This window comes from Miscanthus floridulus, chromosome 18 (genome assembly GCF_019320115.1).
Source record: "Miscanthus floridulus cultivar M001 chromosome 18, ASM1932011v1, whole genome shotgun sequence".
NCBI lineage: Eukaryota > Viridiplantae > Streptophyta > Magnoliopsida > Poales > Poaceae > Miscanthus > Miscanthus floridulus.
The window spans coordinates 27,990,475-28,008,265 of record NC_089597.1 but is presented as its reverse complement, the minus strand read 5'-3'; the positions used below and the strand labels follow the sequence as shown (position 1 = coordinate 28,008,265).

Here is a 17,791-nt window from a genome sequence, read left to right as displayed (position 1 = left end):
GTAACCATTGTAGCCCACACTTTCATGCGATCGGACGCTCAGACCGGACACAGAACTACAAATGACCGGACGCTGAGCCGCCGAGTCCGGTCGAGTCTAGTAAGCCACCAGGGCCGACCGAATGCGTCTATTAGAAACTGACCGGACGCTGAGCCTCAGCGTCAGGTCAAGTACAGTAAGCATCCACACTCGACCGAACGCGTTCGGTCACTCTGGACCGGACGCTGCCAGCATCCGATCAACTACACTATTGAACACTGACCATGCAGATTCATACCGGACGCATCCGGTGTGGCGACCGGACGCGTCCGGTCGCACTGTGCAGTTCAGTCCTGAGCCACATACCGGACGTATCCGATCTCCATACCGGACGCGTCCGGTCACTCTATGACCAGTGTGACTAACTCGTTTTCAACTCTATCTTCTTCACCCTTGTTCAAATGTGCCAACCACCAAGTGTATCACCTTGTGCACATGTGTTAGCATATTTTCACAAACATTTTCAAGGATGTTAGCACTTCACTAGATTCTAAATGCATATGCAATGAGTTAGAGCATCTAGTGGCACTTTGACAACCGCATTTCAATATGAGTTTCACCCCTCTTAATAGTACGTCTATTGATCCTAAATGTGATCACACTCGCTAAGTGTCTCGACCACTTAAAACAAAATGGCTCCTACAATTTATACCTTTGCCTTGAACGTTTTGTTTTTCTCTTTCTTCTTTTTCCATTCCAAGCACTTAATCATTACCATGGCATCGCCATCTTCATGTCATGATCTTCATTTGCTTCACCACTTGGAATGTGCTATCTATCTCATGATCACTTGATAAACTAGGTTAGCACTTAGGGTTTCATCAATTCACCAAAACCAAACTAGAGCTTTCAATCTCCCCTTTTTGGTAATTGATGACAACCCTTTCACAAAGATATGAATTGAAATTCAATTGAATCCATGTTGCTTGTCCAAGCATATTTACTATGTGTAAAAGGATATGGACAAGTTTCATGAACTCCAAATGGTAGCAATTGCTCCCCCTACATATGTGCTAAGAGTTTGGATAGTAGCTTGCACATATGCTTAGATAGGAAATATAGGAGACAATGTCTACCAAATGATACTAAGGTATAAAAGATGGATCTTTGAAGCGTGATACCAATCGGAGTGCACCAATATACCATCCTTAGCACCATGGTTAGCTCAATACCACTTGGAAATATTTGGAAATGAAATCACTAGAAATCCTATGCATGCTAGTTTTCATTTCATCATTCAAACCGACAACTAGCATACACCACACAAGCATAGATATTGAATTTTAAAACTTGTGCCATACAAGTAAATATATGAAATACACATTCAAATGCACCATGCAAGTTCATGAGCTTGCTCCCCCAACTTGTGTGCTCAAAATTTTAGTTGATCCCTTTCCTTTGTCATATCTCTCCCTTTATGATATTTCTCCCCCTTTTTCACTATCTTTACTACTATCTTTGTTTCTCTCCCCCTTTGTCATCAATGACCACAAAGGTTTAAAATATAGATAGTATTACTTGTAGGGTCGAGATTATCAATGTTAATCAATGGGATGAGGATCAAAGTTTCGAATTTGGTTCAAACTAGAATATATGCCAAAGATATTTAACTCGGTTTGATCCAAGGACAAGCTTCTTCACACCTCCAAATGAGGGTTATCTTGTACCATGTTGAGTTAAACACTTAGAGCTCATTTTCTAGATTAAACACTAGGTTTACAAGCCCACAAACATGACATATGCTATCACTAGATCAAGTCAAACATAGAAGCAATAGTGATACCATATAAACATCAAATTCATTTGATTTTCATGAATGAGCCTAATAAAATGGAGAAATGTCTAGATGCACTAAGCATGTCCTTAGCAAGGATGTATGCCATGCCAATCAACTTTTACCTTGGATTGCTCGAAGGAGAGACATGTCATATAAGTGGGGGGTGCATCAACACATATTTGAGAAATCCAATATGTTCAACTCATTCCTTAGCTTGCAAAACCTTTTCTCATCCAATGGCTTGGTGAATATATCGGCAAGTTAATCTTCGGTGCCTACACTCTCAATGCAAATATCCCATTTTTGTTGGTGATCTCTTATGAAATGGTGGCGGACATCAATGTGCTTTGTTTTTGCATGTTGAACCGGATTGTTGATTAACTTGATTGCACTCTCATTGTCACATAGCAATGGCACTTTCTTGAACTTAATTCCAAAATCACTCAAAGTGGCCTTCATCTAAAGTATTTGTGCACAACAACTACCGGTGGATATGTATTCGACTTCGGAGGTTGATAATGCAACACTATTTTGCTTCTTTGATGACCATGAAACAAGTGATCTTCCCAACAATTGACAAGTGCCCGAGGTGCTCTTCCTTTCAACCTTGCATCCCGCATAGTCCAAGTTGGAGTAACCAACTAGCTCAAACTTTGCTCCTTTGGGATACCACAAACCAACATTTGGTGTATGCTTCAAGTACCTAAATATCCTTTTTGTAGCCTTCAAATGACTTTCTCTTGGTGAGGCTTGAAATCTTACACACATGCATACACTAAACATGACATCCGGCCTTGATGCGGTCACATAGAGTAGGCTTCCAATCATAGACCGATATAATTTTTGATCCACCATATTGCCACTTGCATCACTATCCAAGTTGCCATTTGTTCCCATTGGTGTGCTGATGACATTGCTATCAATCATGCCAAACTTCTTGATCATATCCTTGATGTACTTGCCTTGACTCACAAATGTACCATTCTTTAATTGCTTGATTTGAAGACCAAGGAAGTAACTCAATTCTCCAATCATGGACATCTCAAATTCATTAGCCATCATCTTTCCAAACTCATCACAAAATTCTTGATTTGTTGATCCAAATATGATGTCATCAACATAGATTTGCAATACAAATAGATCTTTTCCAATCTCCTTGATGAAAAGAGTGGTGTCAACTTTGTCCATTGTGAACCCTTTAGAGAGTAGGAAATCCCCTAATCTCTTATACCATGCTCTAGGTGCTTGCTTCAAGCCATACAATGCCTTCTTCAACTTGTACACATGGTTGGGCTTCTTATCATCTTCAAAACTAGGAGGTTGCTCAACATATACTTCTTCATTGATGTAGCCATTGAGAAATGCACTCTTAACATCCATTTGATAGAGCTTTATGTTGTGGGAACAAGCATAGGCTAGTAAGATTCTAATTGCTTCCAATCTAGCAATCGGGGCATATGTTTCTCCAAAGTCAAGACCTTCAACTTGTGTATAGCCTTGTGCTACCAATCTTGCTTTGTTTCTTACAACTATCCCATCTTGATCTTGCTTGTTTCTAAAGACCCATTTGATTCTAATCATATTGTGTCCCTTTGGTCTTTCTATCAACTCCCATACTTGATTTCTTGTGAAGTTATTCAATTCTTCATGCATAACATTCACCCAATCAACATCCTTCAATGCTTCATCTATCTTCTTTGGTTCAATGGATGATACAAATGAGAAGTGCTCACAAAATGATGCCAATCTTGATCTTGTTTGTACACCTCTAGAAATATCACCAATGATAGTGTCCAATGGATGATCTCTTGCAACATTGGTTGGTTGGAGGATTGGAACTTGATTGCTTGCACTTGCTTGATCATTGGGTTGAGATGATATACTAGCCACTTGATCTTGTTCATTGTCATGAGAGCCACTTGCACTAATTTGATTTGTATCATCTTACACATTTGAGTTAGAGAGCACTTGCACTTAATCATCTTCATCATCATTCACTTGCCTAGGCCTCAATTCACCAACATCCATGTTCTTTATAGCATTTGAAAGTTGAATGCCTCTAACATCTTCTAAGTTCTCATTCTCTACTTGTGAACCTTTGGTTTCATCAAATTCAACATCATGAACTTCCTTAAGAGTACCACTATCCAAATTCCAAACTCTATATGCTTTGCTTGTGGTGGAATAGCCAAGTAGGAATCCTTCATCACATTTCTTGTCAAACTTGCCCAATCTTGTGCCTTTCTTCAAGATATAGCATTTGCAACCAAAGACCTGAAAATATGCAATGTTGGGCTTTCTACCATTCAAGAGCTCATATGGTGTCTTTTCCTTCAATCGGTGACAATAGAGGCGGTTGCTATAATAGCAAGCCGTGTTGATAGCTTCGACCCAAAAGGATTGACTCACATTGTACTCACTAAGCATAGACCTTGCCATATCAATGAGTGTTCTATTCTTCCTCTCAACAAGGCCATTTGATTGAGGAGTGTACTTGGCCGAGAATTGATGTCTAATTCCAAATTCATCACATAACTCATCAATTTTAGCGTTCTTGAACTCACTACCATTGTCACTTCTAACTCTCTTGATGGTTGTTTCAAATTCATTGTGAATGCCTTTGACAAATGATTTGAATGTTGCAAATACATCACTTTTGTCCACTAGAAAGAATACACATGTGTATCTAGTGTAGTCATCCACTATCACAAAGCCATATTTGTTACCACCTATACTAGTGTATTGTGTTGGCCCAAACAAATCCATGTGCAATAACTCAAATGCTTTACTAGTGCTCATCATGCTTTTTTTAGGATGGGTGTTTCCAACTTGTTTGCCAGCTTGACAAGAGCTACAAAGCTTATCCTTTTCAAACACAACATCTTTCAAGCCTCTAACCAAGTCATGCTTAACCAATCTATTCAATTGTTTCATTCCAACATGACCAAGCCTTCTATGCCATAACCAATCCATGCTAGACTTAGTGAACAAGCATGTGGATAATTTAGCTTCACTAGCATTGAAATCAACCAAGTATAGATTTTTATATCTAAAACCTTTGAAGATCAAGTTAGAGCCATCTACACTTATGATCTCTACATCATCTACTCCAAATATGCATTTGAATCCAAGATCACACAATTGAGCCATGGATAGTAAATTGAAGTTCAAGCTTTCTACTAGCAACACATTTGATATGCTTATGTCATTGGATATTGCAATCTTACCAAGCCCTTTAACCTTGCCTTTGCCATTGTCACCAAATGTGATACCATCATTGCCATTGGTGTTGATTGAGTTGAACATTCTTGCATCACCGGTCATGTGTTGAGTGTACCCACTATCAAGAACCCAATGCCTTCCTCTAGCTTTGTAATTGACCTACAAAAGAAGATCAATTCCATTTAGGTATCCAAACTTGCTTGGGTCCTTGAAGGTTAGTTACTAAGCTCTTTGGTACCTGAATGGCTTTTTTCTTTGAGCCCATCCATGGTTTACCAATGAACTTAGCCTTCACACCATTTGTACCCTTAGTAAGTACATAGAAAGAATTAATCTTAATTGAGGATACATTAGCTTGTGATTTCTTATTCATGCATTTTTGCTCTACATGACCAACTTGCTTGCAACTAGTGCAAAACCAACCATTGTTCTTCACAAAACTAGTCTTGTGAGGAGCAAAGGCCGCCTTGCCTTTCTTGGGGGTGTAGCCCAATCCCTCTTTATAGAGAGAAGCTCTTTGGCTACCCAAGCACATAAGCAAGCGGTCCTCACCACCATAAGCCTTAGCTAAGGTGTGAGTGAGCTTGTTGACCTCCTTCTTGAGGTTCTCATTCTCAACCACTAGTGAGGCATCACAAGTGAGACCATCACTACTAGATGAGGTGGAGGTGGAAGTACTACAAGAAGGGTTAGTGGGAGCAACAATGATAGGCATAGATAATGATTCATCAAACATATCACAAGTTAAGCCTATATTGCAAGTTTCAACATGCTTCTTTTTATTTTGCTCATTAAGCAAAGAAGAATGAGCTTTTTCAAGCTTTTTGTGAGCTTTGCCAAGCTTCTCATGAGTTGCTTTGAGCTCATCAAGGGCTTGCTTGAGGGCTTTTACCTCCTTATTCAAGCTCTTGCATTCCCTTCTCTTAATATCAAAGTGTTCTTTAGCATCTTCTAGCATGTTAAATAATTCATCCTCAGTAGGTTCATCATTATCACTATCACTATCATTTTCATGTTCATTATCATCATCATATTCTTCATCACTTTCATCATCATAAGATTGTACCTTAGTGGCCTTAGCCATGAAGCATGATGAAGATTCGAAGAGAGAAGGCTTCTCATTTATAGCAATGCTTGCAAGAACCTTCTTCTTGGTGATCTTGTTGTCATCACTATCATCATCATCATCACTTGATGAAGCATCACTATCCCAAGTGACTACATATGAACCACCCTTCTTCTTCTTGAAGGTCATCTTATCCTTCTTCTCTTTCTTTTCCTTTTTGTCCTTCTTCTTGTTCTTCTTGTTGTCATCATCATTGTCGCTATTGTATGGGCATTGCACGACAAGATGATCTTTGCTTCCACACTTGAAGCACCTTCTTGACTCTTCTTTGTTCTTGGATGAAGATTTCTTTCTTCTTGCATGGTAGCCCTTCTTCACCATGAACTTGCCAAATCTTTTGACAAAGAGAGCCATCTTCTCATCATCATCATCATCCCATGAATCATCCTCTTCACTTGATGTTTCTTGTTTAGCTTTACCCTTGGATGATGTGGCCTTGAATGCCACACTCTTCTTCTTGTCATCCTTCTTCTCATCTTTCTTCTCCCTCTTTTCTTCCTTCTCATCATCATCTCTATAAGCATCATCAGTTATGATATCTCCCAAGATTTGGTTTGGTGTCATTGTGTTCAAACCGGTCCTCACAAGTAAGGTGACCAACATGCCAAATCTTGCGGGCAAACATCTCAAGAACTTATTGGAGAAGTCCTTACCCTCTATCTTCTCACCAAGTGCTTTGAGATCATTGGCAATCACTTCCATCCAATGGAACATGTCCGACACACTCTCATCTTCCTTCATCTTGAAGTTTGTAAACTTCTCTTTGAGAATATATGCCTTTGCACCCTTCACGTCTTGAGTGCCCTCAAATGATTTTTCCAATTTCTTTCAAGCTTCATGAGCCATCTCAATATTCTTGATTTGCTCAAATGTTCTCACATCAATTGCATCATGAATGGTACTTAGAGCAATATCATTATTTTGGAGAAGCACTTCTTCGGCCGCCGTAGGATTTTCTGGATCCTCAATCTCAATTTTGGTTTCTACCACCTTCCACACCTTTCTATTGATTGACTTGATATGTGTGGTCATCTTTGACTTCCAATAAGAATAATTTGAGCCATCAAATTGGGGTGGCTTCTTGGTGTTGTTGATTTGAGCCATTTTAACACCGAAGGTTGTTAAGCCTCAAATAACAGTGACCTCGGCTCTGATACCACTTGAAAGGTCCTAATGGCTAGAGGGGGGTGAATAGCCTAATAAAAATTTCTACAACAACACTTAACAAAAGGGTTAAACAATTATGAGGTGAAGCAAATGTTGCGCTAGCCTACTCAAAATACAAGCCACCTATCACAATTCTAGTTTAGGTAGAATCTATTCTCACAATAGCTATGACACTACTCTATGTTAGTGTGCTCTCAAAGGCTAACTAAAGAGTCACACCAAGCAAGCAAGCAAGCTCTCACAACTAACTACACTAAAGAGCTTGACAACTAGTTTGCGGTAATATAAAGAGAGTGATCAAGAAAGTTATACCACCATGTAGATGAAGGAACCAATCAATCACAAGAGTGAATAACAATGAAGACCAATCACCTCAGAATCAAATGATGAACACAATGATTTTTTATAGAGGTTCACTTGCTTGCCGGCAAGCTACTCCTCGTTGTGGCGATTCACTCACTTGGAGGTTCACGCGCTAATTGGTATCACACGCCAAACCCTCAATAGGGTGCCGCACAACCAACACAAGATGAGGATCATACAAGCCATGAGCAATCCACTAGAGTACCTTTTGGCTCTCCGCTGGGGAAAGGTCAAGAACCCCTCACAATCACCACGATCGGAGCTGGAGATAATCACCACCCTCCGCTCGACGATCCTCGCTGCTCCAAGTCATCTAGGTGGCGGCAACCACCAAGAGTAACAAGTGAATCCCACAGCGAAACACGAACACCAAGTGCCTCTAGATGCAAACACTCAAGCAATGCATTTGGATTCTCTCCCAATCTCACAAAGATGTTTAATCTATGATGGAAATAAGTGGGAGGACTTTTGCTAAGCTCACAAGGTTGCTATGTCAATGTAAATGCCCAAGAGGGTGAGCTTGAGCCGGCCATGGGGCTTTAAATAGAAGCCCCCATGAAATAGAGCCGTTGGCTCAATTATCGGGCTGACTGCGCGTCGACCGGACACAGCATCGGGCGCTGCACCGGATGCTCTGTTCGTGAATACCGAACAAGTCTAGTAGGTCGACCGGATGCGTCCGGTCTCTCCCAGACCGCCACATGTCCAGTTCAAGACAAGGTAGCCATTGCAGCCCACACTTTCATGCGATTGGACGCTCAGACCGGACACAGAACTACAAATGACTGGACGCTGAGCCGCCGAGTCCGGTCGAGTCCAGTAAGCCACTAGGGCTGACCGGACGCATCTATTAGAAACTGACCAGACACTAAGCCTCAGCGTTAGATCGAGTACAGTAAGCATCCACGCTTGACCGGACGTGTCCGGTCACTCCGGACCAGACGCTGCCAGCGTTCGATCAACTGCACTACCGAACACCGACCATGCAGATTCATACCGGACGCATCCGGTGTGGCGACCGGACACGTCCGGTCGCACTGTGTAGTTCAGTCCTGAGCCACATACCAGACGTATCCGATCTCCATACCGGACGCGTCCGGTCACTCTGTGACCAGCGCGACTAACTCGTTTTCAACTCTATCTTCTTCACCCTTACTCAAATGTGCCAACCACCAAGTGTATCACCCTGTGCACATGTGTTAGCATATTTTCACAAACATTTTCAAGGATGTTAGCACTTCACTAGATTCTAATGCATATGCAATGAGTTAGAGCATCTAGTGACACTTTGACAATCGCATTTCAATACGAGTTTCACCCCTCTTAATAGTACGGCTATCGATCCTCAATATGATCACACTCGCTAAGTGTCTCGATCACTTAAAATAAAGTGGCTCCTACAATTTATACCTTTGCCTTGAGCGTTTTGTTTTTCTCTTTCTTCTTTTTCCATTCCAAGCACTTAATCATTACCATGGCATCGCCATCTTCATGTCATGATCTTCATTTGCTTCACCACTTGGAATGTGCTACCTATCTCATGATCACTTGATAAACTAGGTTAGCACTTAGGGTTTCATCAATTCACCAAAACCAAACTAGAGCTTTCACCTCTGCATGAGGGTTCAGAGGGGTGTGAGTCTGTAGGGACTCTGCTACCACCGGCGACTGTCCCGGAGCGTCCGCTATAGTGCACTCCCGGGATAGAGGGTGGCTCAGTGCCACGATGCCGCCGATGCTGGAGCTGTCGCTTTCAACCTCGTCATCCATGAGGTCATCGAAAGAGGTGGGAGCATAGTCCACCATCCCCACAAATTCAGATGTGAGAGGGGGCGACTGAAAGCTCTAGTTTGGTTTTGGTGAATTGATGAAACCCTAAGTGCTAACCTAGTTTATCAAAAGTGATTATGAGATAGGTAGCACTAGTCCAAGTGGTGGAGCAAATGAAGATCATGACATGATGATGGTGATGCTATGGTAATGATCAAGTGCTTGGACCTGAAAAGAAGAAAGAGAAAAACAAAAGGCTCAAGGCAAATGTATAAATGGTAGGAGCCATTTTGTTTCGGTGATCAAGACACTTAGTGAGTGTGATTACATTTAGGTTCGATAGCCGTACTATTAAGAGGGGTGAAACTCGTATCGAGATGCGATTATCAAAAGTGCCACTAGATGCTCTAATTCATTGCATATGCATTTAGGATCTAGTAGAGTGCTAACACCCTTAAAAATGTTTGTGAAAATATGCTAACACACATGTGCACAAGGTGATACACTTGGTGGTTGGCACATTTGAGCAAGGGTTAGAAACTTCACCGGCACCCTATATAGAAAAGACGAAGGTCATTGTAAGTGACCGGACGCTGGTCTCGGTTGGACTGGCGCGTCCAGTCAGTGGTAGCAGAGGATGCGCTGTTTCGGTCTCATGATCGGACGCTGGCATGAAAACTGACCGGACGCTCAGGGCCTGAGTCCGGTCAGTCTGATGTATGATGATGTTGAGTAACCAGACCCTGGGTGTGTCTGGTCGAGCATGACCGGACGTGTTCGGCCGTGATTTCTCTCTTCTGGATGCTTACTAGAAACGACCGAATACTGAGGTCCAGCGTCCGGTCACTTCGCAGCAGCGTGTCCGGTCATCACTTAACCGTTGCGATCGGGCACTTAGTAGTTAAAGAGAAGGGACACGTGGCATGCATCGCACGACCGGACGCTGAGGTCCTGTGTCCGGTCGATATGACCGGAGCGTCCGGTTGCCCCGTGTTCAGTGCAGTGAGTAGCCCAACGGCTCTATTTCGTGGGGCTTCTATTTAAGCCCCATGGTCGGCTCAAGCTCACTCTCTTGACCATTTGCATTGACATAGCAACCTTGTAAGCTTAGCCAAAGCCCTCCCACTCATCTCCATCATTGATTCATCATCTTTGTGAGATTGGGAGAGAATCCAAGTGCGTTGCTTGAGTGATTGCATCTAGAGGCACTTGGTGTTCATATTTTCGCTACGGGATTCGCTTGTTGCTCTTGGTGGTTGCCACCACCTAGACGTCTTAGAGCAGTGGAGGAGGATTGGCACGAGTTGGTGATTGTTCGTGGCCATCTCCGGTGATTGTGAGGGGATTTGTACCTTCCCTGGTGGAGCACCGAAAGGTAACTCTAGTAGATTGCTCATGTCATTGAGTTACCTCACTTGTGGGGGTAGGTTCTTGCGGTGTTCAATTGTGTGGACAAGGTTCGTGCAACACCTCTTAGCCGCCGAACCACCAAGTGTTGGTTGATACAACGGGGACGTAGCGTGTTGGCAAGCACGTGAACCTTGGGAGAAAATTGGTTGTCTCTTGCCCTTTGGTATTCTCCCGATGATTGATAAAGTATTCATCTTGTGATTGGTTCACTCCTCTACGCGGTGGTATAATCATCTCACTTACTCATTTACATTCCCACAAACTAGCTATATCAAGCTCTTTAGTGTAGCTAGAATTGAGAGCTTGCTTTGTGGATTAAGTTCATCTAGTGGAGCTCTTTAGTGTAGCAATTATGAGAGCTCTTAGTGAGTAGTGACCTAGTGGATTGTGTGCCTAGCGATCATAACAACTAGAATTATTAGATAGGTGGCTTGCAACCCTTGTAGAGCTAGAGCAAGTTTGCATTTCGCTATTTGTTATACTAATCAAATTGCTCTAGTCGATTTGTAGATTTTAAATAGGATATTCACCCCCTTCTAGCCATATTAGGACCTTTCAGCGGTGTCAGCATCTTTTGGAGCCCCCACGCATACGCGTCCATAGGGGACACGACGCCTTAGGGGAATCGGTTGCATGGCGGTCGTGGTGGGGACAACGGGGTCCCTCCTGAGAGTCGGTGGAAGATATTATATAGCGAGTAAAGAATAATATGTATGTTACTCACAGTGGGGTTTGAGCCTAGAGTGGGCTTGGAGCGAAGCGCAGGTGCCTCATCGTTGAAGTCGTCGGGTAAGGCGAAGCACGCCGAGTTGGTCGGTGATGAAGTCCAGGCTTCCAAAGAGGAAGGTCTAGAACGACTCAAAGACAGGAGAAACCCACATCTCAATAGGTGAGAGCATGGGAAACTCCAGCGAGCCGAAGCGAATCGTATCGCTTGAGCCCATCATGACGAAGATGGCGAAAAGGTGGGCCATCCGATGACCAAAAACGTGAACATACGGCATTCTCCCCATGGACCGCGCCAACTGTCGGTGCAAAAAGTGACCAACAAGTAAATATTTGTTCTTTTGCCATACGTTGTGATCGGATGTGGCCTAGTACTCAATGACACATGGTTTATACTAGTTCAGGCAACGTGCCCTATGTCCAGTTTGAGTCGGTCGGCGACTTTATTCATGAGCCTAGGTGCTCGAAGTTTGCTGTGGGGTTACAAACGAGTGGGAATAAGATGGGGGTGTTAGAGGTCCGGTCGGACTCTAAACTGAAGGACCAAAAGTGATGGGATCTCCTACGTGTGCTAAGTATTGGAACGTATGCTCTGTGTAGCTTTAGAGTTCTAGAGCCGTGGAGTCATTCGGGTGCTTAGAATATCTAAAGCTTAGCCGAGAGAGTCAGAATGAACCTCTTCCTTTTAGGAGAGAGCGCATCCCCTTTTATAGGTGAAGGGGACGGCCTTACAAGTTAGGAGAGAGAGAGTGTGTGTGTTTCCTAGTCTTGTTGCCCACGTCATCGGGTACAAGACATTTTGTCGGCACCCGCAATACTGTTGACGCCCAGATGCATGTGGCAGGTTCCATCGTATTCTTCTGGTATGGCAAATGTCGGCGCCTACCATACTATAGGACAAATGTCGGCGCCCACAACACAGTTCATGTTCTGACATGTCTAAAAGGTTCCAAAGTACCATTCTGGCATGGTCTGGCGGTACTGTCCTGTAGGTGTGCAGGGTACAGTCCTCGGTATTACGGTTTGACTTGAGCGCCTTACCTTATCTGCTTCGCCTGATTTCTTGGATCCTCACCGAGCGAGCATCCCCGGCCGGTCGTTCCCAGTCGGTTTAGACCGCGACGATCGGAGAAGAGCCATAAGCAGAGGTTCGGTGTATTCCCGGTCGAAGAAGCGGGTCAGAGTCAGAAGTGAGCGTCGTCCCCTCCTTGGCCAGGCCTTCCAGTCAAAAAAGCGGGTCGGAGTCGGAAGCAAGCGTCGTCCCCTCCTTAGCTAGGCCTTTCGGTCGGAGAAGCGGGTCGGAGTCGGAAGCGAGCGTCGTCCCCTCCTTGGCCAGGCCTTTCGGTTGGAGACTGGATCGCTCTTTCGGCCTGTCGTTAGGTATCTGGGCCGGCCCAGGAGTTGCGCATCGTTTGTAATGTCGTCTGCTGGGCTGAGCTTTTGCTAGGAAGCGGGCCCATTAGGGACCCCGAGTTTATGAACCCGACACCCCCTTATCCCGGCTAAGCTTAAAATGGGACCGTATAGCAAACACGGGTGGTAATAAGAGCAACTACAACACACTACCTAAACAGACCACGTATCCCCAATTTAGGTAGCGGGGGTGAAAAAAAAAACTCCAGCAGACTACCTAACTACTATACCCAACAGATTTGTTGGCTACTTCCCAAATCCCTCCTCCCACTACTCATTCCTGTTGGGCCACCAGAGACTGCCTATTTTCTCGTTCGCTTGATTCTTACTTGCGCGAGTCTTCTCTCCACCAGAGCCCGCCGCCGCCGCTGCAGAAAGCCGCGACCGCGCCGCAGGAGAGCCCGACGCCGGCGTAGGAAGTCTGACGTGCCACAGGGTAGCCCGACGCCGTGGGCGACGGCCCTTCTCTGCGGATCTAGGGTCGAGCCACCTCTCCACACCCGCTAGTCTTAGCCGCCACGCCGTCCGGCGTCGGGAGCCTGCGCCGATCCTCGACGCCAATGCTGACCCGAAGCGCCTCGCCGCTTCTTCGACGACGACACAGACGGCGCATGGAGCAGCCATGAATGCACCATCCATCGAGCGCATCTCCACCTTGGCGAGCCAACCAAATCCGCGCCGGCGGGCCGGAGGCTACCCGTACGACGCCGGCGGCCTGTGCGACCCCATCCGACGCGCCCCTCCCCCGCCATGGCCGAGTTAGTCTGTAATGGGGACACAAGGAAGAGGCTCTAGGAGGACGAAAATGAGTAGCCAGTTTTAGTCAGTACTGCTAGAGTTGAGATCAAAATTTAGATGCCATGAAAATGGGTGGCTATCCCAATAGAGTTTTAGGTAGTCCGTTTTAGTTAGTGCTCTGAAGATGCTCTAAGACCTCCATCCCAGTTTTTAGTCTTTCCAAATGGATGGGATATGGAAGGATACGAAGACGGTACTGTTGTGTTGCTTTGCTATGACCAGGAGCTAGCGTAGAGGTTGGAGCAGTGTTTGAAGAAGCTGCTGATGGCGGTTTGGCGGGTAGGGTGGATTCCTATTCCTAAAAATAAATATTTCTAATAAAATTATATAAATAAAATTATACTTCGAAAATTTTTAGAACTTTTTATGGCTGAAGAATAACTTAAATACAACTCATTTTAACCTGTTGCACTTAAATAGGATAAATAGAAAAAAAAATAATCGCTAGTGTACATGAGAGACCAGAAACTGAAACGCTCGAAACCAGTCTCCAGGGCGTTTCACTTGCTCCGGGCAAACCTCATATTCGCTTGACTTATAAGTCGTATTTTTTTAGCAAATGAATAATATTTTTCTTTTATAATAAATCAGCCAATAGTACTTTCAGCTATGATTTATCAGCCAAGCGAACAGAGGAAAAAAAAGTGCGGATCTAAACGTTTCCTAGTAATAGCATTTGGTGCCGTTTCTTCAGTTTCCAACGAGAATCTGAAACGATACCTCTAGCCAAACGAAGCATTAGATTGTTTTTTTCCATGATTATTTCTGCAGCGTGCAAAGGCAAGTAGTAGGAATAGTACAAACAAATGAAAATAAGCTTTCATCTGCAAGAAGTTATATGATGATTTATACGATTTTTCTATTATTAAGGCACTCACTCTTCTTTTTACATAAATCCAAAAGTTTGGACCGTTCACTTGTCTCCCGTGTTTCCACGCAGAAAAGTTGGTGCAGATTACAAAAGAAAAAATCACATGAATTTACATTGTAAGATCATTTTGAACGTAACCTTGCACCCTCATCGTCAGATAAAAAAATGAACTATCACAAAGAGACTAATTCTTTATTAGCTCATATCTAAGGGGCACAAATCTGGCATTGTTGCCAAAAAAAACTTTTGTGGTAGATGAATAGCAAATGTTCATCACAATCGTATTAAGGCCTTGTTCGCTTGTCTTATAATCCGTACTTTTTCAGCGAACGAACAATATTTTTTCTCTCACAACAAATCAGCCAACAATACTTTTAGCCATGACTTATAAGCCAAGCGAACGGGGCTTAATTATGGGAGTCATGATTACATCAATCAATAGATCATACCTAGTAGCGTTTGTCTAAGGTGGTGTTTAAATTCAGGGGCTAAAGTTTAAGGTGTTACATCGGAGTGTTACATGGGAGTGTTCGGATAGTAATAATAAAACAAATTACAGAAGTCCTCAGTAATCCGCATGATGAATTTATTAAGTCTAATTAAGCCGACAACACAAATTACAGAAGTCCTCAGTAATCATGGACTAATTAGGTTTAAAAAATTCGTCTCGTAAATTAGTCGCAATCTGTGCAATTAGTTATTTTTTAGTCTATATTTAATACTTCAGGCATGTGTCTAAAAATCCGATGTGATGGGGACTAAACTTTAGGTGAGGAACTAAACAAAATGTGTTTATACTGTTGTCTGCGTGCGTATAAACCGTAAACGGAGGATCTGCGTATAGTAACCTAATCGTTGAATTAATGGTAAGCAAGTATACATGGTCAACACAACAAAAAAAATGGTTTACACTGTGTAATTAAACATTAGCTAAAACGTGTTTAGACCGTTAGAAATTGTTAAAAAACAGTTTAAATGTATTACGTGATGTTGTTTATATATGACTCTTGTCAATGTGAGAAACTAGTGTATGATAATCATCAAATATAATGTGTAATGGCATTTACTCATATCAGAGCTATCTGTCTACGATCTAATTGTGTACTATATAAATACGTGACTATGAGTATGTGTATGACTAATTTAAATGTCTAATTGTGCAACTTTGTGCAAGCCTCAAATTGCAGTTAAAAAATAGTATGAAACAATACTATTTTTTCATAATTACCGTAACATTGTTTATTGTATGACAAGATCCAGCGTGGACCTGGGAGACAAGATCACAAGACGTCGCTGTTGCAATAACGAACAGAGCTGGAAAAGGACCTAACTGTAAGAGTGAGAAAAGGACAGGGGTCAGAGCTGCGAGTGAGAAAAGGTCAGGGGTTCGGAACTCAAAGCGCCAGGGGTATATCTGCTAACTGCCAGGACCTAAGAAACGGTCAGGGGTTCGGAACTCAAGCGGCAGGGGCATATGTGCTCAACGCCAGGGACCAGACTGCAAAATCTCAAAAAAGCGTCGGGGCATATCTGCTCAATGCCAGGGACCAGACCGTAAAATCTCAAAAAACTTTGGACCATTTCTTGATTTGTGTGTGTCATCTATAGATGTTCATGTAGCCTAAGGCACAACAGCACGGCACGAAGCCCGTTTTTTTAGCCCGACACGAGCATGGCCCGGCCCGGTGATGTGCGGGCCCGAGCTGGCCCGGCCCGAGGGAGCAGGCCGTGCCTGGGCCGCTGCTCAGGCCCATGGGCTGGCATGGCACGGCCCGCCCTGCGTCGGTCGGCCCGACAACGGCCCGACCTCCCCTCTCCCTCTCCTCACTCCTCCTCCCCTCCTCACTCCCCTCCCCGTGGCCTAGCTGGCCGGCCTCCCCCCTCCCGGCCCACCGTCCCCGCCTCATATATAAGCTGCACCCGCACGCCACGGCCGCGGCGGCTCTCCCCCGTGCAGTCCCACGCAGCCACGCTCCCACCCCCGAACTCTAACTCCCCGTCTCCATCTCCTCCGCCTCCCCATCTCCCGTCTCCATCTGTTCTCCGTCCCCATCTCCCCGTCTCCAGCATCAGGCATGGCTGGCACTGGGCGGCCCCGACCTGCTTGCCCGGCGGCCACAGCGCCTCCTCCATCCCCACCCTAGGCGTGCTCGCGGCACACATGGTGGCCCCTTCCTTCACCAGCAGCAGCGGCCCATTCCCCCACCACCACCACCAGCGGAGGTGGCCCCTTCCCCACCAACAGCAGCGGTTGCGGCAGCCACTTCCCCCACCGGCGGCTGCGTCGCCTTCCCCACCGACGGCGAAAGCGACGGGTTCCTGTGCGACGCGGACGGGATGGGGATCGAGGGCGCGGTGCCCGCGGTGCGGGACGCGGAGGCGCTCCGCGCGGGGCAGATCTACTTCGTGCTGCCCGTCGCCACGCGCCGCTGCGGCCTGCGGTGCGAGGTCGCCGCGCTCGCCATCAGGGCCTTCGCCGCGCTCTCCTCCCGGGCCGCCTCGGCCGCAGCGCCCGGCCTACCCTCTCTCCCTTCCCCGGCTGATGCGGGCCTCGGGCCGGCCTGGCCTGTTAAAAAGGCCGTGCTTTCCGGGCCGGCCCGACACAGAAAGTGGCCCGACGGGTCGTGCCTGGGCCGTCAGCTAGGCACGGTGGACTGGGGCTGCACGGCCCGGCGGCCCGTCGTGCTCTACCGTGCCACGCCCTACCGGGCTGTGCCTGGTGCAGAAGAGACGGAATTGTGCTGGAGCTCCGGGCGTATAAGCTGGTCGTTGCGTTGCTAGCTCGAGTCTGTTGCCCTCGTCTTGTTGCGCTCCCCGCCTTCGCCCGCGGGGCCGCAGTGCGCGGAAGCCCAACTGACGCGACCGCCAAATCTTGGGCGGGCTCATCTTCGGCGGCCCAGTTTAGCGGAGGAGAGTGGGCTTTCGTTCTCTATGCGTCCTCCTTTTTGAATTTTGATGATGCGTATATATGTATACCTGATATATATAGGTGACACACACTGCATCGTCTTGCAAGTCGTAATCCGTAGATGCTTTACGTTTCTTTTTCAGGCTTTGTTTTTCTTATTATTATCAGACAACTTTTTCTTTGAGCTCACTGTCAACGAAT

The 17,791-nt window shown here is 45.2% G+C and overlaps 1 pseudogene; it reads left to right on the top strand.

Annotated features, from left to right (window-relative positions):
* LOC136523563 (uncharacterized) overlaps positions 1–17,463 on the top strand; it is a 39,175-nt pseudogene extending 21,712 nt beyond the window's left edge.
* Positions 17,464–17,791: the final 328 nt, after the last annotated feature.